The sequence below is a fragment of the Thermobia domestica genome, chromosome 4, assembly GCF_964235325.1.
Source record: "Thermobia domestica chromosome 4, izTheDome1.hap1.1, whole genome shotgun sequence".
NCBI lineage: Eukaryota > Metazoa > Arthropoda > Insecta > Zygentoma > Lepismatidae > Thermobia > Thermobia domestica.
Window position 1 is genome coordinate 171,633,398 of NC_137457.1, and position 23,251 is coordinate 171,656,648.

Consider the following 23,251-nt stretch of genomic DNA (forward strand, 5'->3'; position numbering starts at 1 on the left):
AAGTAAATACGAAGTCTATGGTTATAAATCTAGTGTAATAAATAAATAGTTACGTCTACAATTTTGAAAAAAAATCACGTCACGAAAGTCTTATTGAATTTGAGTATGGAGAAGAATCAAATTTTTGAAAATTTTTAAAGAGTCAGATGTTTATAAAAAAACATGTAGATAGTTAATAGTAAATGTGTTAGCAGTAGCCAAATTTTGATTGGGATGAGACGGCTAGTCAGGCAGCCGTTTTTAACAACCAAAGCCTTAAGGATCTCAAGGAAATATGAGATTCTATCATTTTCCCTGAATCTCAATCAATTTTTGTATACAGTTATCAAGTGTTAGGAGTCATAATAATAATAGTTGTAAATTAAGCATAGGTAAATATACATAGTGTTCAAATATATATATTCGCGTATTTAAATATGTAAATTTTGTACTTACCCATATAGAATATTAATCCAGTGTGTAGTCCATTATATAATCCATTGTTTATGTCCATGAAATAATTTATATCCACTAAAGTAGATATCACTTAATACCGGTAACATTTTCACCACATTTTAATATTTGGATAATAAAAGGAAAAGCCAGATTGAGTATAGCAAGGTTAAGTAGTAGTATGAACTTTGAATATGTGTAACATCAGTGTAGTGCACGAAATCCCGCAAGTACATGTCACGGATTGGAATAATTTTGTTATATCCAATAGACATTCGACAAGGGAAGAAAAACTCCGACACGTCTTGTGATGTTGTTGTGCTATAAAAACACAATATTTTAGGAAAAATAACTAAAGATTTGGTAGTGCATATTAACAGCCAGTGTTATCCGTACTAGAACGACGCGCAAACAGAGTTATTGGAGCGGAAATAATCTTAACCTTGGTCGAAAAATGATGAAACAGCAGTTACCAAGTTGGAACTAGAGCAGCGTAGCAAACGCCCTACAGCAAGATTTTATTTCCCTCAACTTTAAAATATCGGTGTTTAAATTTTATGATGAAAATAAAACAATTATATTTTCATTTTTTACAGTGCAACGATAATAATATCAGTGTAATATGTTTTAATACTGTGTTAAGAGTTTTGTTTTCTAGATTTTCAATCAAATGACAATGGAAATGAATGATGATTAACCATTACAAATACGGCCAATAAATGTGTCAGTTGGCACGTATGGACAGCAAGAGTAGTGGAAAATTTTTGTAATAGGAAACCTAAAAGCGTTGTTGCGAGGAGAGATATTAACCAAGAGTATCTGTAAATGTACATATATGTAATTTTGCACAGAGTGCTTGTGCAAATGTGATGATCAAGTAATTCTCTGACAGCTCACTAGATGTCGTGAGCATATACTTTGTCAATACATTTTTGAAGTTTTGCATCATATAATTATATTAATTAAGAAAATGATTAAAGATTGAAATATATATATAGCATTAATGTTTTAGGTGAAGGAATATCGATTATTGTTTACATTACTATTTTGCAGAGTTACACATGTCCTATTTAATTTCAAATTCAGACTTATGTTTTATTACTAATTTTATATTGTATATTGTACAGGGAGTTCATGAAATATCGCCCTCTAACGAGGTCTACTTTGGTTTGCGGAGCAACCAATATTTTAAGGGGGGCCATGTGGCAGGACTCGTTTTTCGAGTTAATAATTATGTATATTTTTAATTTTATTTTAATTAATGTTTATGTTACAAGGATTGTATATTAAGGTTAAGGTGATTGAATGTTATGTATGAGATATAATGCAAGCTGCAGAATGATATTATTCAAGAGTCAGCATAATGTGGTAAATAGAATGTTAATAAAATGTCTTCGTCGAGAGTCTGGCAATGCAGGAAGGTAATGCAGACAATGTGTCAATTCTCGCATTGGCCAGATTCTGTGCATTGTAAAAAGAGAAACTGTAAGCTTTCACAAATTTCACAAAATCACGGATATGCGGAAATTGCTTAGAATCGAGAAATCAGAGTGTGTCGAGAGTTGCAGTTTTTGAGTCTTGACACATGGAAGAAATTTGTTTTTCCATGTGAAAAGTGGTCGCACGTGCCGACAAGCAGACGACAGAAGTTGGACCAGGCTCAACAAAACTGGAGGAGTTCAGTAGATTCGAGATTCAGTTCATGATCACCGCAGGAGTTTTGTGAGATCAGTTCCCGAGGAGTCTTGAGAGAACAGTCTTCGAAAAGTTTGAAATAGCTTCTAAAAACAACGAGAATTAGTCCGTAGTGATCTCCATGATCAAGTCTTAGAGGATTTAGTTAAAGATCGCCGGACAGTCAGATGACAGTCAAAGGAAAGTCATCATAAACTACATTATTCGATCCACGTGGAACGTCTAGTCCGCATAAGCATTTGGGAGATTTCCATACATCAATGCTCGTCCTCACCATCCAGTAATTAGGAGTACCATCTTAGAGGAACTACTTCCTACACCAGGTCATCGTTGGAGCAACACCAGAACCATCAGGTATGTGTTACACCTACTCAGGGCTCAAAGGCTCAATACTCGATCATAGCAATACTCGTCTGGCAAATATTCCAATTATCCGTTATTAACTCATCACGAATACTTACAGTCAAGTCTTACTTATGAGAAATATAATTTTATTGATCTAATGAAGTTAATGTTATCTTATTTGTATTTATCCCCATTTGGTAAACCTCTCGCATATGAATATTAGATCTGTCCCACTCATTCTAGATGGTGAGTGGAAGGCATCCAGTTACACTCTAAATTGCATCCCCAAACTAGGCACAGAGTGGCTGGGTTGTCAATAGGAATGTTTTGAAACGGAGTGACACGACTTCCTAATTCCTTCGTCATTTCCTAAAAAAAAGAACTGATTTTCTTCAGGGCTGTCTCCGATAGATAGGTATCAGAATGAATTTTTAAAGATATCTTGGTTTCGCCTTCATGTTTTCGTTCACCTAGTATGTCATCAACTTACAGTTATCCGAATCCCGTAACAAGCATAAAAACACAAGTGAAACTTTCCCTGCACTGACGAACAAAGTTGTTGTCATGTATTCAATGTCATGGCTCTTCCAAGATGGAGATATGGTTCATCCATTGAGTCAACTTTCTTACATTTGAAACCAACCAGGTACTTTTCTTTCCAACCAGGTTTCCGAAATTTCGTTTTACGTTACACAATGTGACACGGTAGCAAGTGGTGTACATGAACGTCCTGCACACACTTTAACCTGAGGAGCCTGTGAATTGTTTGGTTAACAGTTGACGTTGGAAGGTAGAATCTGTGGTCTATATTACATTGAGTCGGGAGTTTTCTTGGCAGACCATCGACGAATTCACCTTAGCACTAATTGCAGCATTTCTCCTATTGGTATTCGTGGGTGAACGTTTCCCAATGAGAGACTATTGTGTTTAACGGTCCACACTAGCTTTCGCAGTAGTCATTTCGAGTACTAACCCATTCTTCCAACACTGTTTCACAATGCGTCCGAACGAAAACAGCACGGAAAAGGGCTGTTACGTAAACCTCCCAGTGCCGGTTGATTTTCGACACATTTTGATAATATTACCAATAATCATGTACCTAGAAGGTCAAACACAACACAGCTCCCGCCAGTAAAAAAAATAGTTCCCGTGACACTTAATGTGCCAGTACCGAATCAAAGGTAGTCGGTTATACAGGGTGCAACCTTTTGTATCCTGTACCGGATTTGAACAAAATCGTAAACTTTCTCGTTGGAAGCATTGGCGACCCACTAATTATCACAATTTGATACCGTTGTGTCCCTTAAAAGCTGATGATTTTTAAAAAGGATTATTTCTTCAAGAAACATTTGTCGCTCAAACGAAAATTCATTTTTTTTATTTGGTTAAGCAAAGCTTGAAAATCAGTATTTTGTTTTCCAAATAAAATATTGATAACTTTTGCAACTTCAGCAATACAAGTATTATTATAGTGGTAGCAGTAATATTAGTTTTGTTTATTTCGTTAGATTTAGCATACTTTCATAACCTAATCAATATTTTTTTATCTGTTAACCTTCAGTCCTAAGGTTTTAAAATGTGAATATATAGTTTAATAACAGACTAGCCTTTGCCTAGCTGGGGAATCCGCCCCTCAGACCCCCGTGTTTGCTTGGACTACGGCCTTGTATCTCTTATGTAACAGCCCTTGCAATAAGGGTGAATCTCGTGCATTGTCCCTTTATATTTTCTGAATTTGTTCAGCTGACGGCTTTGCCCACACACTTCAGCCTTTGCTCGGCCTACGACCTCGCATCTCTTAAACCCACAATTCTACCTAATGCCAAGTTTATTTTCGTATTTCAACTAACTAAAAATAAGATTTTGTATCGCAAAAAAAACCCTTTTAAATAACATGGGAATTTCTTCCTTCTCCTTTAGACCTCTTAAAATCTAAAAATATTCCCTTTTGGCAATTTTCCTGTCGGTTAGTACCGGAAGGCTAGAATCACTCAAAATATCATAATTCTAATCCTGCCGGAAGTGCCTAAACATTTAGGGGTATAGGAAGTGCGATATAAATAACATGGGAAAGATTTCTCAGTTCTCTCTATAACCACTCCAAATTTGGAAGTTTTTATTTTTACTGATTTACTTAGGTAACGCTAACGGAAACGTACAAGCATGCCGAACTCCGATTTTTTATTCTAATTCCAGGAACCTAAAACATGAGGTAATAGGCCCAAAAAAGTTTTAAATAACAAGTGGAAATTCTTCATCGCCCTTTTAAGCCCCATAAAAATTAAAAATATTCACTTTTGGCAATTTTCCTACCGGTTAGTCCCAGAAAGTTCCAATCATGCCAAATTTCAGCTTCCTACGTCAACCAGAAGTACCTCTTTAATTTATGTCAGTTCATGAGGTTTTATATATATTTATTAAGATAATTAGACAATATGTTTTATAATGATTTTACCGTCTGATTTTCGGTACTAATAATTACAAAACAATCTATCTGGCAGCATTGATTATATTTACGAAAATTTGAACATCAAGTTTGATTTAATTTTTATTAAATAAAAATAGCCTAAAGAAGTAACATAGCTACCAATCGTGTTAATATTGTCGACATTACTTTTAAACAAAGCAGGACGTAGAGGCCTATGAGTTCCCAGACAAATTCTTAGAACACAATTGTTGGCAGGTAACTACATTGATTATTTGTATGAGAAACGATATTTAATTACTTATGGAGAATATTTTTTGTTGTACTAATTGCAACATTCTTATTTGTGCAATCAGTCAAATCATCTGAAGAATTTGAATGTTACGATTGCACTCACTGGGTTTTAGTAGATCATATAAACTGCATAAATGTTGACAACACGACCAGGCTGACATCTTGCCAATTTAATAAATGCGGAATTTCTGTAATATTCATTAAAACTTAACATAATCAAGAAGAGGTACATTATGTCAGTCGTTTTTGTGGATATGATTATAGGATTGAGAAACAAATAGAAAAAGTGGAGAATATGAAAAAGGATCTAGAGAGGGACGGAAAAATTGTTAGCCAGTCATATGTATATGTGTGTAATACTTCCCTGTGCAATATAGATTACCCAAATATAACCACAGTACGACCCGAATCAACAATTGTGGGCACTCAATCAGGTACACGAGAAACCAAACCGTCTTCCACTGAATCAGGTACACGAAAAACCAAACCGGCTTCTACTAAATTAACAGCAACTACACCAGCCGAATCATTAGCCACTAGCGATTTGACAGCAGCTCCTTCTTCCATAGTGCTACGTGGTATCTTCAATTTGTTGCTCATCCTTTGGAAAAAAATATCAACTATTTAAGTAGATATGGACTCACTGGTCTCGTACTGTTGTACTTCAAAATTAATTAAGATACACAGTAGCACTTCACAATATATTTGATGTTAATTATCATAATTTTTATGCGTTAAAATATAAAATTCCTATATTAGTGAAGTTAACCCATTAAGGTCCAAATTTTGTTTTTAAATAAAACTCATCTGGTAGACGTGTTTCAGTGAGAAAAAAACAAAAAGATTTTTTCAAACCTTTTTTTGATTAAAACTTCCAATTTATGTACGATCCCCAAATGAGGATCATGGGACATGCAGTGAATATATTTTGTTAGCCTAGATACTTTTGTTGAAAACTATACGGGTATTTTTTCTGTTATTAGAGATATTTTTTGTTGAAAACAATAGACATAAAGTTTTCTCAGTTAGCTCTGCATTTGTAATCAAACCTGTATGTAAAAATAGATTTATGTAAACGTACCTAAACAATAAAATATGCAGCTACGGGAAAAATACAACATAGGTAAAATGAGGACATATAGTTTTAATTTGAATGTCTTAATCTTTCTTAGATTTCAAACTGCAGATGGATTTACTCTACTTTGTGATACACATCAAAGCACTCCATGTGCAAACCAACATTGAGCTTGCAGCATTGTTTCCTCACATTGATTTTACACACCGCACGCTTTCGTTGCGTACCTTCGTTTGTCCTTTCCAAAGAATGCCCAAATGGATCTCTCCTCATTGCATGCGCTATATCTCTACTAAATTTTGTCTTTCTTGCAGTTGGCCGTCCTTGGTTTCTAGAGTCTGAATACGATTTCAGAGATAAATATCTTACAGCTATCTCCCTACGAAACTGAAGAAGAGAAATCTTCTTATTTGATATGTAGTAAATTTTATGAGCGTTCACAATAGCGACGTCAATAGCATTTGTCAAAAGAGGAAAGTACCATTTTTAACTCTCATTCTAATTCTATATTTCTGCACCTCCCAGTCCAGTTTGTAAACTCCCCCCATGTACTTAGTGTAATTATGAATCAATGAGGGTTGGGCTACTGCAACGTCTTGTTTTTCGGAACGAGAATATCTTCGTACGTTGACTCTCCGAAGCACAGTTTCGTGGTTACTTAGCACTCTCACGCACCGATTATCATTCCAAACAACAGCAAGAACCCCATTGTCCTCATCAAATCTGTAATCATAGGATCCTCTCTTTTCGTTGGAAAACTCTTTATCTTGTTTGAGTGGACAGTTATTCATTCTGTTTGATCGCACTGTTCCTGTTACGCGTACTCAACAATCTTTGAGCTGTTTCGAGAGCTTATGGCTAGTAAAAAAATTGTCAAAATACAAGTATGAGCCATAGGATCTTCTATTATCGATAACATCTGATAAACAACAGCTTCTCCAAGTCCCAGCTTTCGCGAGTAATCTACGCGTTTGCCTTCATAAACACTCATCTGGAAACAATATCCGGTCTCAGAACACGAAAGAACCCACTGCTTGAAACCGAACCTAACCGGCTTACCTCTGATAAATTGCTTTAGAAAGTGATGGCCATAATACCGAACCATCTGTTCGTCAATGCTTAACTTCTCAGAGAAAATACCAAAAGCCTTATTTAATAAAGCCCAAAAGCCCAATTTCATAAAAGCCTTATTTAACATATCAATAAGTGGTCGAATCTTGAAAAGTTTGTCCCTCTCACTAGGTGGAATACCAGCGAGATCTTCATTGTTATTAAAATGAATGTACTTTTCAATATCCATAAACCGGTTTCTGCTCATGCACTTTCTAACAATACCTACATTCATATCATCATCTTCGCACCAATATAACCGTTGTTGCGAGAAAACGTGATATTCACTAAAAATAAGAATGCCAAAAAATTTACGAACACAGTCAGATGGCAAAGGAAACTCGTAGTCATTACTCTGAAATGCGTACTTTACACTTTTTTGAACAATATACTCTAAGACTTCCTCGCTAAAAAATAGTTCAAATACGTCCACGGGAGTTTTCCCTTGTACACAAGATATGAGCTTCTCACGATTAGTATTCCAAGTACTGGTCTCTTTAGGCAAAGGAGAGTATTCACCATCCTTCTTCAACTAGCAACTTTTATACGAACTTGTTTTTTTGTTTCTTGCGAAGAACTTCTGGACCGTTTGAGACACTTTCAGTTTCGTCACTGAGTGCCGCCCGAGGTATGAATCTAAAAAAAACAGGTACATTGCGCGGAGCTGTATCAACTAATTCTTCATCGTCACCCTCCTCAATATCAGAAAGTGAGTCTACATTATCAGGAGGTAATTCGCAAATGTCAATTGGAGAATCATCCCGTAAATCTTCATTTTCGAAGGAACCAGGATCAAGAAGCAATCTTCTACTTCTTTGAGTGTCAAATACTTTCGACTCATTTTCTAAAGATGTTCACAAGAAATTTGATCAAAACTAAAACACACTAGTCTATTCTGATAACTGATTTGGCGTACATTAGACGAAAACACAAACAAAAACACGAAAATAACGTCCATACTTCAAACATTAGCTTACAATCACTGTCTATCCCTACAAATGAAACAAATCTGGGAAGTGCTGCCACCTACAACACGACTTTTTATCTTGTGCTGCCATCTGTGATGCAATTGTCTGTCAATCTACCGTTTCTTCAAAACAGTGGTGGAAACTCACAGTAAAATTCAAGGAAATACTGCTCTTTCCTAAACTTTACAAATAGGATATAAACAACACTCTATGGCCCATGATCCCCAAATGGGGATAAATGTAATTACATATATATTTCAGATTGTAAGTCTTGTCGAGCAATTATATTCAGTTTAGTGCAATGTAGAAGCATTGTATATATCGTAGTGTGAAACTAAAACCCAAGTCTACATTCATTGTAAAGTTATTGATAAAATAAATTTATTGTGTATTTTCAAAAACGAAAATTTGAACTTGTTTTAATTTATTAGAACGTAAGTCATTATTTTGTGTATAATAATGCCAAGTATTGGTTGCATACGTTAACTGTAATATTTAACTACAGATGGGAACAAACAAAACACGATATAAAGATGATTACAGAAAAAAATATTTAATCACCGATCCCCAAATGGGGATCATGGGCCTTAATGGGTTAAATTAACTTTTGGGGCTAGCAATGGAGAGAAACACAACACTGGTATGATTCAAAAATCAACTTGTCATATAATCTCAGTTGTGATATGTACTATGTTTAGGATATTTTCTGACAAAATTAATAAAGACATTACTCAACAACGTTGTATTATTCTTTAATTCACGAACCCTAAAATGTAAGTTATTAATATTCTTTCAGTAATGTGTAATGCCTAACGTCACTTCATACTAAATGCAAATGTATAATTTACTCTGAGTGTAACGGACAGATAAGCTTCTATGAAATAAAATGAAGATGGTTAGTAGAATGAGCTTGTTTGAAGAAGAAAAAAATAAATTTTAAATTAATGGCAATGCTATTACGTTAATAAAACCATTTGTTACCCGCTGGGAACTGTCTAAGCCACGTTAGATAGTATTTTCCGTTTACTTCATTACAGACGGTATATTTTTTGGAAGTGGGGGCCCAGAATATTTTGCTTAAATTTCGCCCTATTTTGATATATTTTCTGTACTTTTTCATGGTTTCCCTAGTAGCACAAACCATAGGGCCGATATACTTTTATGGTCGGCATCGTCCATTTATCGTCCGGTCTTTTTCATTACAATGTAGCACGTAGGCCCTATGTTCGAAATTGTCGGGAAAAAAGCATCCTTTTTGGGACGATTAACCGATGTCGGCCCGATAATCAAAGTCGTCCAGAAAAGGACTGCCAATGTTTGTCGGCATTTTTTTTCTCCCCTACATCGGGAGTTTGTCGCCAATTCTGAAATTAGGAAATTGAACGGAGAGATCTAAAAATATATATTTTGTTTAAATATTGTCAATTCCATTTGTTGTTCATCCCGATAATGAACTTGTGTGATAATGAATTTGTGTCACTAACAGAGGTGTCTCGCGATTCGTTGCGTCGTTGTTAGCTAAAGTTTAGGAATAAGAATTCTGGGAGTAAGGCAAAGAAGTTGAATGTTGAAGTAGAGCGGGGGAAGGTGAGTTGTGTTTCTTTATTACTTATAAATTGAATCTATGTATTTTCAGTAAATAATTATTATGTAGAAGTGCATATATGTGTTCCCTAAAGTTGGTGAAGAAATATCAACTTTCATCCTTAATGCAATTTGTAGGTATCAAGCTGATTGTTTTGCTTACAGAACGAGGCCATCAGCTTATATTATGCATACTCAACAAAAGTACATGAGAACATGACCCTGTCTTGTCCAAAATTAAAGCCGTGGTATTTGTTCATTATATGTATGGTGCATGGTTTGAGCCATAGATACTAAAGGGCTTTAAAATAACACTCAAATGTACGGTTCGCTTGAGAAGTGGTAGAAAAAGAGCAGACACAATAGCAGGCCTGCATATATGTATAAATTAACATTTTCAGGCATAATCCTTTTTGATGATTGTAAACCAAGGGTCACACATAAAAGAATGCCCCTATCAACACAAGTAACTTAAGGTAATGGGTTCACTCGAGCAGACGGTTCTGCCAAATAGAAAATTTATAGCTAAAATATACGGGTTAACTTTTCAACGCCCGCTCCAGCAGGTATACTCACTCAGAAACGAGAAATTACACTCGAATAATTTTATGAAAATGGATAAAAACTTACCTAACCTTAAGCGGACCCGTTCCTAACCCCTACCCTACTTATTTCTATCTTACTCTATTATACTTTTTAAAAGGGCTCTACTTATCGATGCGCAGCTGGAGCGTGTCATGTAAAGTTTACCCAAATATACTATGTGAACCTTTTTCGTGAAGGATGAGTGTCTGAATATGAGTAATTACTGTCACTGGACAGTCTTTGAAATGAATTTTGGGCTTTACTCGAGCAGAATGTTCAACCAAATTTTCACACAATTAGTGCATTTTAAGCTTTCTTTTAAATGAGAGCTACTGTATAAACCATGAACCAACTTGTGCTAGGTGGCCACTAAAAAGCACGAATGCTATCTAACCGAGTCAGGCAGGAGCGCAGCAAGGGGACCCGAGGGAGGGGGTGCGTCTATAGGGAGCAGGCGCGTCAGCGATAGAGGGCATACGCACCAGCGAGAACAGTGGAAATATACATAAAATATCCGCAATAATTTTTAGCTTCAAAAGAACTTAAATAATTGTAATAATTCCTATCTTCAGAATGGCATCATTGCTTTCCCGGGTACAAATGGCCCGCTGCGAGGAGAAATTCATCTGTTCTTAATTTTTACTATTTTCCCACTATTCGCACAGTAGATTTTACGTTTCAACATACAATGACGCTGCAAAAACTTTCTGACATAACGCGCTTTATCACAGTTCTTTGTATTAAAATTGTATGTTTGCATTACTTCCATCGCAAACGTCCAATGCTAAGAGGAACAGAATGTTCCCGCCGTTTATTTCCACCTTTGCATTTTTGTATTCTTCCGCTCCAGTAAATAGTTACATTTAGAATAAGTTGACTGCCATTCAAAATGTATTTCAATATGATATCCAATAACAGTAATTACTCATATTCACAATCTTCTACTTTTACGAAAAGTGTTTTACACCGTATTTTACTTATAGATTTTGTTTTCAGTAATACCGTTTGCTCGAGTGAACCCGAATTTTGAGTAATGGTGAAAGTATTGTATGCGTGTCTTCTTCCATTATACTCGTTCATGCGTATACTTCTCATCGCTGACGCGCCTGCTCTCTACGGACGTACCTCCTCGTTATCTCTGGTTCCCACTGATGCACTCCTGCCCTAATTCGGTTAGATAGCATTCGTGCTTTCTAATGGCCACCTAGTACAAGTTGGTTCATATTTTATGCATTGTAGTTTTTATGCCATATGTCACACTGAGCCCTCCTGAATTCAATCTGCAAGTAGTACTGGAGCTTCTTATTTAGTGCATGCTCTGTTAAAAGAAATACAAAGCTCTAATCTAACCCGAAAATGTAAGAGATGAGTCAAAATTAGATAGAACCTTCTGCTCGAGTAATTCCAAGGTAATTTTCGTCATTCTTTATAACAATTTCAAATAATAATAATGACTTGGTGTTACTCCAGTTGCGTAATCCTTTACAAGAGTGACTTCGTGGATTCAATAGCGAAACCAACAAAATTGTAAATTGTGATCAGTAGAAAATCTTCATTTATGGTCTTTGTATCTCGAACGAGAAAGGAAGCAGGTAGGCCTATGGTTGAATATGTACAAGGCTATTTTTATATCGGCATAGGATCCTTACTGCGTCGAACAGAATGAATACGATTTTGGGTTCGGATCAGTTTATCTACACCAAGTAAAGTCAAATTTATATGAGAAACGTGATGTTAAGGAAAGTGTGTTGGAGTGAGTAAACGCAAAGAGAATAACTTTCGGAGTCTCGAGCCATTGTATTTAGGATGAAATACGTAGATATAGGTGGGACTATATGTTCTTCCACCATAGTGGTGGTGAGAAAACTATGGAGGATAGTAAGTGAAGTTAGGCCTAATTGCTATCTATCTGTAACGACATTTATTCTGAAGTTGACCGTCCACCTGATTTGCCTGATTTTTGACCGAAAGTATAATAAAAGCTCCTAGTAATAGGCAGTAGTAGTGATAGTTATATGCCGACTTTTGCATATTTAAGTATGAATGATTTTTTTTTATTAAGAAGGATTGGTGTATAGCGTATAATATTGGTGAGTAGGGTAATATCTATTGCTTTGCACCTGCCGCCTACTCACGGGTTCAAGCCTCGACGGTGTCCATCGAACGCAATGGTTTATTTCCAGTGCCCGTTAACAAATACTGTAGACTCCGTCCGCCCTTAGTAGTTCATCTGCTTGTTTAGGATGCTAATATCAATTCAAAGAAACAGACATGTTATGTAAAGAGGCACAGGGAAGCCGTAAGATGAACGATAAAGAAAATGAACACTATAATTTAGTAGTCTGTTGTGCTCTGGCGAACCACGAAGTGCAGAGGGAATGTTGTACTGCAATTACACCGCTATCACATGTTTTGATAAGAACTCGGTAAAGCCCGATTGAATGTTCTTTTTTTTAACCTTGACGAAAATAGCTCTTGTGGTAAGACAGTTGTATATGTCCACTATAAATAGTTTTGTACATGTTCAACAGCCGGTTTCCGTTCTCACTCGAGGCATGAGCACTGTAAATATAAATTTGTAGAGAGAACATTTTCGTTGGCTTCGCTGTTATAATCCATGAAATTGTTCTCGTTAAATATTATCAGAATGTAAATGAATAAAAACCTAACTTACCTAAACCATACTCTTACTTGTTTGTCCCCATTACCTAGTTAATGGACTACAAACTCCAAGTGTTCGCCACTGAAATTAGTAAAAAATGCTCGCCACGTATTTGCAACACCTTCTGTTTTCATTTGTGGTTTAGGAATTGCGAGTGTATTACAATTACATACCCATTCTGTATGTAAAAGGGCAACTCCATGGAGCTTTGACCTACAGTGTTACTATCGAAATAAAAAAAGTTTCGTAATCTGCTCGTGAAATAACCATGGTGCATAATGCTGCACCACAGAAATCATTCTGTAATCATTCTTTCCAAAGGCCTCGCGCATGGGGCAAGCATTCGTCAGTATAATCAAATGTGTACTTGCATTTTTAAGAATATTTTGTGAAGATAATTTTTGATTGTGCCTGTACGTTTTCCCTTACTTTCATATAGTGGGCGGAACTGGTTATATTGCATGCTCTAATATTGTTTATCTATAGCAGTAACATTATTGACAAGGCAGGTAATAGTGTTTGTGCACAAGAATTTTAAATGAATGTTTTAAAATATATTTGTATTAGGATATTCCACGTTGTCGAATTTGAAAGAAGCTCTGGAGGTGGGCTTGCACTTGTGAGGGATGAATGGATCACTCCCAGAAAAAAAGAAACTTTCTGGCCCCCATGTAGTTGTTCATAAAAAATCTTTTTTTTTAGATGACATTCTTAAAGCCAGACAGAAATTGAAGCAAGCAGAAAGCGATTCAGAATTACAATCCGCAATAGAAGAAATGGAGAAGAGGAACCGAAGAATAAGGAAGATAATATTGTCTTGTTCGGAAAGTGATTCAGATGGATCTGATGACGAACATGAGAAAAGAATGCGAATTATAGGTAAAAATCAACTGAAATTCCCAACACCACCAAGTGCGTCATTAGATTGCACCAGGTCATCATCTGAATTGCATATTCGCGTAAGGACTGACCAACTTGTGAATCGGAACGAGGCTACTGAACACCTGACTTTATCATCTGCCAGTAAGTTTGTTTAAATCATTGCAAGCTACCACTAGAATAACACATCAATGTTTACAAAAATGGATAAATTACGGTACCACATGATTTCATTTTAATAAAACATCTAGTTAAGGCAAGACTTTTCGCTTTAGGAATCACACTCGAAGGTGTACCCAATCCATCTATTCCAGCAAACTTTTTGATTAAAGAAGTGCTGCATACAGAATTTTCCCTACGTATAAATTCATTTGTCACAGTATTAGTATGGTTTAATAAGGCATGTGAAGAAATTCAACCAGCATTATCCGACCATAAAGTTTGCTAAAATAGAGCCATTGGTTACAACTTCCGCTGTGATTTGCTAAATTGGTACGGCTTGCGTCATTATTTGTAGAGATATTACATTTATAAAGACGCCACTATAGCTTTACACAGGTCTAGCTGAGAAACTTTCGAATTTTTTTGAGAAGAACATTATTCTTGTTTTAGTGCGTGGAATTCACCCTTAAAATTTCTATCCATCCTAGATATATGTGTGTTTTCTTATGATAAACCTAGCTCTTCGTTCACAGTTCCTAATATGCAAACAACATATTAGGTTTTCATTACAGTGATAAGCCATGAGTTCTATAGGATAAGTTATATTTGTTTAATCATTCATTACTGTTTTGTGTAAACTGTGTTTGTGTATCTTTTAATAAAGTCAGAAGGATAGATGGCTATTAGAGTGGGGTGATTAGAAGGCTGTAAAAATTAAATGCCATTCTCATTGAAACACAGAAACTCTTGAAATTTTAGCGTTGCTTGTAATAGGTACAGTATAGAACAAAGTAAATAAGAGGACGGAGAATTGTTTGTGAACACTCGGGGAAAATCTGAAAGAGTCAGGAAATTCATTCTTCAAAAAAGTATGTGAGACCTGTTATTCTCTATAATGCAACATAATCGAATATTTTTATTTTTTCAGAAAGTTGTTGGTAGAGGATAAAAGTCACCCCATGTCTCTCTCTCCCGTAACTACAAAGAAATTCTGAACTGGTTTTTAGTCATTCAATCTTTTAGGCAACGCACTCTCACTGTATTTCAACATTTATGACGGTATTTCGAGTCAAAATCGAAATCGGACATATAGAACATATAGCAAAAATGCTTTTTCCACTTCGAACTGTGGTCGAGAGAATATCTCGTGTAAAAAGTGGTAATATGTGTGGCTAAGTTTAGGAAGATTTTCGTTATTTTGTCTTGGCAGTGCGCGCCAGGTCTTTAATAAAACACTAATACTGAAGTACCACTACTGGAAGACTGATTCGACAACAAAGTTCCCAAACTGTGCTCTCATTTTGTAAGTTAGTCTGTATTTTCCAATTGCATGCCGACCATTATTTTTATCCCATTTTTAATTTAAGGTGAAGGAAGTTCATTAGCTGTTGATCATAGCTCAAATGAAAGGCATTTCGAATCTGACCAAAACTATTTGGCAGTGATTTCCGGCACCTTGCAAAAATTGAAAGAAAGGTGGAAGAAGTGAGCGAGCAGCAGAAAACTATTATAGAAAATTTTGCTCCCAAACCAGAGGCTAGTAGATCTTTCCCTGAATACATAAAACTACCTTGTAAAACTGCGGAGGACATTAATAGAGTGGAAGAGTGGTTACTATCTTCACCGGACAATGAGCAGATTCTGGTAAGTTTACTTTTTTTTCATACAGAAAACATCACATAATTGTAAATACAATTAGTTTTACATAATCCTTATTCTTTCTTTGTAAACTTCTCAGGTGAGCTCTTAGTAGTAGTACTAGTAACAACATTACATAACGACCGCAGCAAGCACAGTCGTAAACTTTACTCCACTTGACTATTAAAACAACTGCTAATACTATTACTAATAAAAACTATTGTGCTGCCAAAATGTCTTGAGCCGTGGCAAAAATGCGAACTAAAGCTCACACCCACGCGTTGAGCCAATAAGGGTTCAGCAGCTGCTAAGAGAGAGAGCCTTAGCGAAAGAGAGTGGAAGTCCTTCAACCGATAGCAGCGCCTGAAACGGAAGACTAGGTGTCAAGACAATGTGGTATATTTATACCATCATTATTATTAGTAGTAATAGCAGTAGTAGTAGTAGTAGTAATAGCAATAGTTATAGTAGTACTATAGCAAGAAGAAGAAGAACTATACATCTCAGGATAAAAACCAGAGCCATTTCTTTGTGAACTAAGCGACTGCAAAAAACTACGCAGGATGGAAGCGACTTTCGCAAGAACACTACACAGTGTAAAGTAGCATCCGTTATGGAGTATATATACGCCATAAACAGTTAAGGGGTTAACAGTGCTCTTTGTTGGTCTATATTAAGCTGAAATGAAGTTTATTGTACATGAAATCTTGCGAGCTTTCGAAGATATGGAACACGCTCATGTTTGAGGAAAAGTTGTCATTTACACCTTGAATACCTCAAAACATGTCTCTAATAATTCGGAAGAAAATATCTGTGGTACTAATTAATGTATGGCCACTCACTTCTGCTGCGTCAAGCCCCGGCTCAATTCTAGCTCGTGTCATGTTGACTTTGATGGACAGACGCCATGCGCGTGGGTTTTCTCGGGTTCTCTCGTTTCATTCCACCAATCATCCCATCAACATTCATCGGTTTTAACCAAAGTTGCAGAGAGACCTTAAATAAATTAAGTTCGAAATAGTACATACTAAAGTATATTGAAAAGTTCAAAATGGTGCTACAATACTATGTATAGCTATGGTCTACAGCTTTTTCATCTACACAATTACTGGAAAGCTCGGACCCACCCATTTAATTTCTTTAAAACAAGTGAGGCCATGAATGCGACCAAATGAACTACATACATGACAGGGTTTTTATCGGTCACGAAATCCAAAAACGTTTATGACAGTCCCGAAAGTTAGCTTTTGGGTCACGATTTTTTATCTGCACATATATAAGTACAGATTTAAAAATTTTGTTCTATAAAATGTCCAAATTCACCACCAAAAATGTATATGGTCGGCTTTAGACACTATCAAATCTCAAGAAAAACGCGCTTCTATCGCATGCATGAAAATTAGGCCTAATTTTCACCCAAATACACTCTTGAGAATGTTACGAAATATTATGGTTTGGTAAAGAAAAGGTCCCAAAGAGTCACGATACTTCATTTCGGAATTTTAGTAGACACCCTGCATGAGCTCAAGTAGTACATCTGTATAGCATATTAGGCATAACGTCTCTCATATTGGATTTCACTTTATTTCCCCAAAGTGCAATAGGTTCTGGAGACATACCAATTTCATGTAAAGTTTTCTCAGAAATTCACTGATGATGTTTTACCGTTGAGAAGTTTTTGCATGTGACATGTAAGTGATAGTTGGTTCTTCGGAAAAGTAGGTATGTCCTTGAGGAAACTTTCGAGCAGCGCATTGGAACACACATTAAGTGCATGCATTAAATGCGTAAGTAGGTTATGCAGTCAGTTAAGTGTGTGAAAGTAGGTTATGAAGTTGCATTTTGCAAAGCATTAAACAGAATTTAAGCATCTTGTACCTGTATTACCTGCTGAAGATCAAGAGAACGAACATATTTATCTTCATGTCTTGCGAGGGCATCTTTGTTCGAAATTGGGTGTGCCTTCATCTCTTGATTGTGTCCTTGTACATAGACAATTAATATGTACGATTTGAATTGTTCCTGGCAGCGAATATTAAGCAATTTTACTCGGGTTTTTCATATATATATTTCAAATGATATGCTTCTGCATGTGATCTACGTCAAATTTCGCTCTAAATGTCTAAGTGTTTTTATTGCAGGAGCTACAACTGAGCCTTGTAGGAGGAAGAAAGTGCAACACATCGTACGAAGAATATTGGAAAACTATTCTGCAATAATTTGGCACCAATTTAACTGGACAGGCAAGCACAACAAGAAACCTCTCAGGCACCTGAAATTGATGGATATTCTACTAGGTGAGTATTCGGGATGCTTTCAGTTGTAGGCTTCTAATACTCTGTAAGGATGGCCTCACCGGTGGTTTGTCTGTTTGTAGCGAGTTTCAAATCAGGGTTCCCCTATAAGTATCATGAAATTATAACATTTTGAAAGCTGTAGGATACATACTTCAAATGGCTCACCTCTGGTGCGTGGAGACCCCGGATAGGACCCAGTTCATGCGTGGGGTTTCTAGGAGTTCTCCGTTTCCTTCCCCCCCTCTTCCATTCCATCAATCACCATCCATCCATCCGGTCTGAACCAAAGTTGCAGAAGGACCCTAAAATATATTCAAACTCTCGACTGTTAAATCTCGCTGTTGTTTCAGATTCTTTGGACAGTTCCTGTTCCATTTCTGTCAAGGTGCATTTTTCTCGTGCGATTTAAATGCATTTTTGGTTCCGTATATCCCCCATAGCTAGGTAGAAGGAAATTCATTCAGCTTTAATGTTTGGACTGTAAATTAATAGGTAACATTAATAATACAAATAATGTGTTTTCTGCATACTGTAACGAAAGAAAATAAAAGAATATTTTGACTGTCAGGTCCCCAGATAGTCCCGCCCTCCAACCGTTGAGGAACGACCGCTCTCCAACTTCTACTAGTGAACTCCGCATGCATGCATGCAACAAAAGCATCTGTCGCGGGTGTGGATGCTACGATTTCTGTCAGTAAACTATGCATGCGAGTAGTTACTGTTGTGACTGGATCCAATTAAATTAGTTTGCATAATTTAAGTGGTTTGATTGATTGGTTGCGTTTAATTTGCGTCATGAGATTTTTATGATTTTCTTGGAACTGTAAATTGCTGAACATACATTTTTTCGTTTTACTGTTGTTTAGGTGGAATACGATAATAAAGTAATTTTCTTACAACATTAACGACTATTTTAGGGTAAATTAATGTCATTACTGCATTTTAGAAGTTTTTTCTCTTTTCGTTTTACTTCATGTTGGAATGTTACTTGTCAGGATGAATATCATGTATTCATCTTTTATTCCTTGTGCTCGTTCCTAAATATGTTTATGACAAATATGTTACCTTTACCGTCTGTACTCTAGAGGCTGTATTGTTTTTATGGTAGCATTCTTATTAGTACATTTACTGAAGCCGCGTTGGCTCATTGGTAGAGCGCTTGCCTCTTGTGCATAGAGTCCTTGGTTTGATCCCGGCCCGTGCCATGTAGGTTTTGTGTTGAAGAACCACCGTGTGCGTGGGTTTCATCGGTGTGAGTCAAAGCTACTTAAAGCCTTTTAAAAATTTAAAAATTCAGTATACCTATTACTGCTATTATTCTCTATTCCATCTATACATGTGCATTTTGTATATAAAGGATGCCGCCTTCTATGTTTGGGGGCTAGTGCCATAAATGAGTCATCGTCCGCGAGAACTTGTGGAAAACACACCCGATAACTAAATGACCAACCAGAACCCTCATTTTTAGCATTTGACAACCGGTCGTCAAGTCCACGTGGGGTACTTAGTTGCCACAGTTCCAAACGCTGTCCTTTCAGTCAGTGATTAGAAGGTTGCTCTTCAACATATATAGTTTTCTTATACATATATATTATGCTCGATTATAGCGAAATGTGGAGGCCTGATATCTGTTTCACATTAGTGATAGTATTGGGAATGAGAGTAAGAGACACAAGACACAATGGGTGCTGCGACATTGCAACCCCTTAAATGCGGTCAAAAGAGGGATAGGGGGAGGAAGAGATACTGCTATAAAATCCAGCAGGGGAAGTTCAAACAATTAGCCGAACTGCACATTTATAGATGGAATACACAATAATGCAACTGACATCTTTCGGAATATCATTTTCCATAAATTCGACATACCTGCAAGACAGAAATAGGCATCAAGAGGATAATGTTATCTTAGCTGAGATTTTCCAGGATTTTCCTCAGCAGCACCAAGCATATGTCCCAATTTTACCGTATTAATAGGGCGCTCTTGTCACCTTCTTACTATCCCGGCCAATCCAAATCTCGGTAATTAACAATTAATTGAATCCTGTGAAATTAATCTTGAGTCAAAACAAAAATAACTACCGGTGATTGATAACATCACGTAAGAATACGTTGCTTTGTATTAGTCAACAATTTCCTATAATAAGGTAGTGTTATTTAAGAATAACTAGACCAAAGCCCAGCCGTGAATGGACAACTATAGTTACATATATAACCCTCCCAGAGTAGATGGCGTAAACGTTTCAACGAGGTTAGTCCAGTGAATCAGATGCATTTGTCCTAGTCTCCCAAAAAGTATGTGGGGTAGTAGATAGGAGCCAAGCAAAAAAAAAAAAAAAAAAAAAAAAAAACATCAGCATAGAATTTAATTCCTGATTGTAGTATGCCGATCAAATTTAAAAGTCATTGCTCCACAGATTTCCTGAAGAGTGTATCAATTTCTTCACATTGTATTTTACATGTAATATATTTTAGGATATGTTAACAGAATCGCAACACTAATTTCTTTGTAATTGTTTTCAGGTGCAGTTCGGAGAAGCCCATACGCATTGAATGCTTCTGAATGTGAAGTGAATTCCGTAATACAGAACTGGTTTCGCCACGTTAAAGACAGGGATGGTGGACGTAAAGCGCGTAGACAGAAAACTGGTCGTGGTCGAGATGCGCCACAACACCCTGAAACGGAACGCGTTGTTATTGTGTAAGAGAAATAATATGGTTGTCTATCTTCAGAGTGGAAAAGAGAAAGAGGACAGGTACTACTTTGTCTTCAGATTGTTTACATAAAAAGTGCCTTCTTATTCCAGACTTGTCAGACTTTTTGGCATATGTTTGCATACCTTTCTGTAACATGGAACATTTTTACTAATGCGTATATGTCATGTATGAAGACTTCTCATCATAGATTTTTCCAGGATACACATGATTTTCCGGTATGTTACAAAAAATGAAAAATCAACGTTCCAAATGAAAAATTTGAAATGTACGAGTTACAGTACAGACGAAAATCTATAAAATATGGTATTATGGGAGCTAGGAAAATCTGTTGATAGAATGGACATTTCGAGTATCCCTGATGACAAGGATATCCAAAATGTATGTTCTGTTACATATTTTTCCAGTGTAGTTATAGAGGGTTTTGCCAGGACTAACTCTTACTTTTCACATTTTTCATATTGAACGTTGATTTTGCATTATTCACAAGAAATGAAAAATCAAAGATTCCTTGGTAGAATCTGCACAACAAGTTCGTTAAATTCTACTTGCTTTCCCAGGATGTTTTTAGTTTTTACGTAACAATAGTCTAGTAATGATTAAAATAGTCTTCTTGTAACTTAATTACAAACTGGTTTACTTGAAGTTTCAGTTTTGTTAAGAGCGTTTATTAACTCTCACATTTAAATGCGGAAGGAGGACTTGAAAGCAAGGATACTTAGTGCTTGCATTTCAACTGAAGTTGAGTTTTGTGCGATTTTTTTTTTTCATAGAAGGCTAGGTAGTGAGATATTTTCGGTAAAGGAGCATTCATTTTTTCTTTTATTTTTAATAACATCTGATGTTTAGTTTTTTGCGTTGTCAATTCTTCAGTTAATCTATGCTATGTAAACTTCTATGAATAGGTGTAAACAGGTATGCTTCTGATTTTTACTTGTACACACACTACTGAACATGATCAGTCTGTTCAGTAGAATATCTTATACGTAGAACTCGAGTTTCAACAGAAACTGCAATTCTACTAATATGTTTAATAATTGTTTCGAAAAAGGAAATATGCATACTAAACAGACACGTTTCTTTGTTTTTATTTACAATTTGTATGTTTTGTATTTTTATATGACTTCTTGAGCCGTTTTGTTTTGCAAAAAATCTGCTGAAATATATAGTATGTACATCACGATAAAGTAATGCGGCTTCTGCACATAAATGTATGTTTCATTCCTTTTAACCAATTTTATTATTATTATTTCTGTGAAACTGAAGAATAAAGCCTTTCTCAGACGGGACTGAAGTAAGGCTACGATTCACGATCTAAAACTCACGACCTTTCTTAATGATCGTGTGAGAGGTAACTTGCCCTTAGGTCAGGTTGAAATTTTCTGCTGTCTTTATCTGGTTCCTGACTTGGAAGAAATAGAAGCAGTTTCTATTTTCTTCTGGACTTCCATACAACTACCAATCAGAAAAGAGTAGCGCTGGACGACATTCAACTTCATTTCTTGCTGTAATTTCAAAACAATGCTGCCTGGACAAGAGAAACATTAATAATATTAATAGAATCATACGAAAAGTATGAATTTTTAGATAATGTGTAGCACGATTAATATTATTTTTAAAAACTGCAAGAATAAAGACCTTAGAGAAGGTATGCAGTAAAGTAAGTAGTGTCCGTCCGATCACAACAGGTGTGAACAAATGTAATTAAATCTTTTAAACGAAAAAAAAGGTTATTTAAGTATGTTGTTCAACTTGTATACCAAAAAATGTAACATGTTTTAAAAAAGCGTGCTGGTTTACTTTTGGCGCACCACTCGAAATAATTGTTCAAAAATTAACATTCCTTTACTAATTTCCCTCTTATTGTTTTCTAAATGATTTGTGCTGAGTGACATGAAAATATCCACAATGCATAGTTAAAATTCAAGGGGGTATCATAAGCAATTGTTGAAAAATTATAATTCTCTTACTATTTGCCTATAAATACAGCGTCCGGATGCATGCATAAAAACTACAGCCAAGAAAACACAAAGAACCTGCGCTAGGTCGCCACTAAAATGCACGAGTGGTATCTAACCGAAGCTGGGGGACCCGAGTGTTAGGGAGGGGGTGCGTCAGTGAAGGTGGGTATCCGCATAAGTAAGGGTAGTGGAAACGAATGGGTTTTGGCAGTGATACGAGCTTCAATAGCATTTATCATGGTTTCATACTGGTAGGGTTCCACTTGTAAACGAAATACTACTTCTGCACACCTGTGCAGAAATTCACCGCCGGTGGAAAATAGTTTCTATACAGGCACCTTTCATATGAACTCACTTATTTTATCCGTCGCAAAGCATTTGTAATAATTTTACACTAGTAATTCTACACATATAAACATAAGATTCA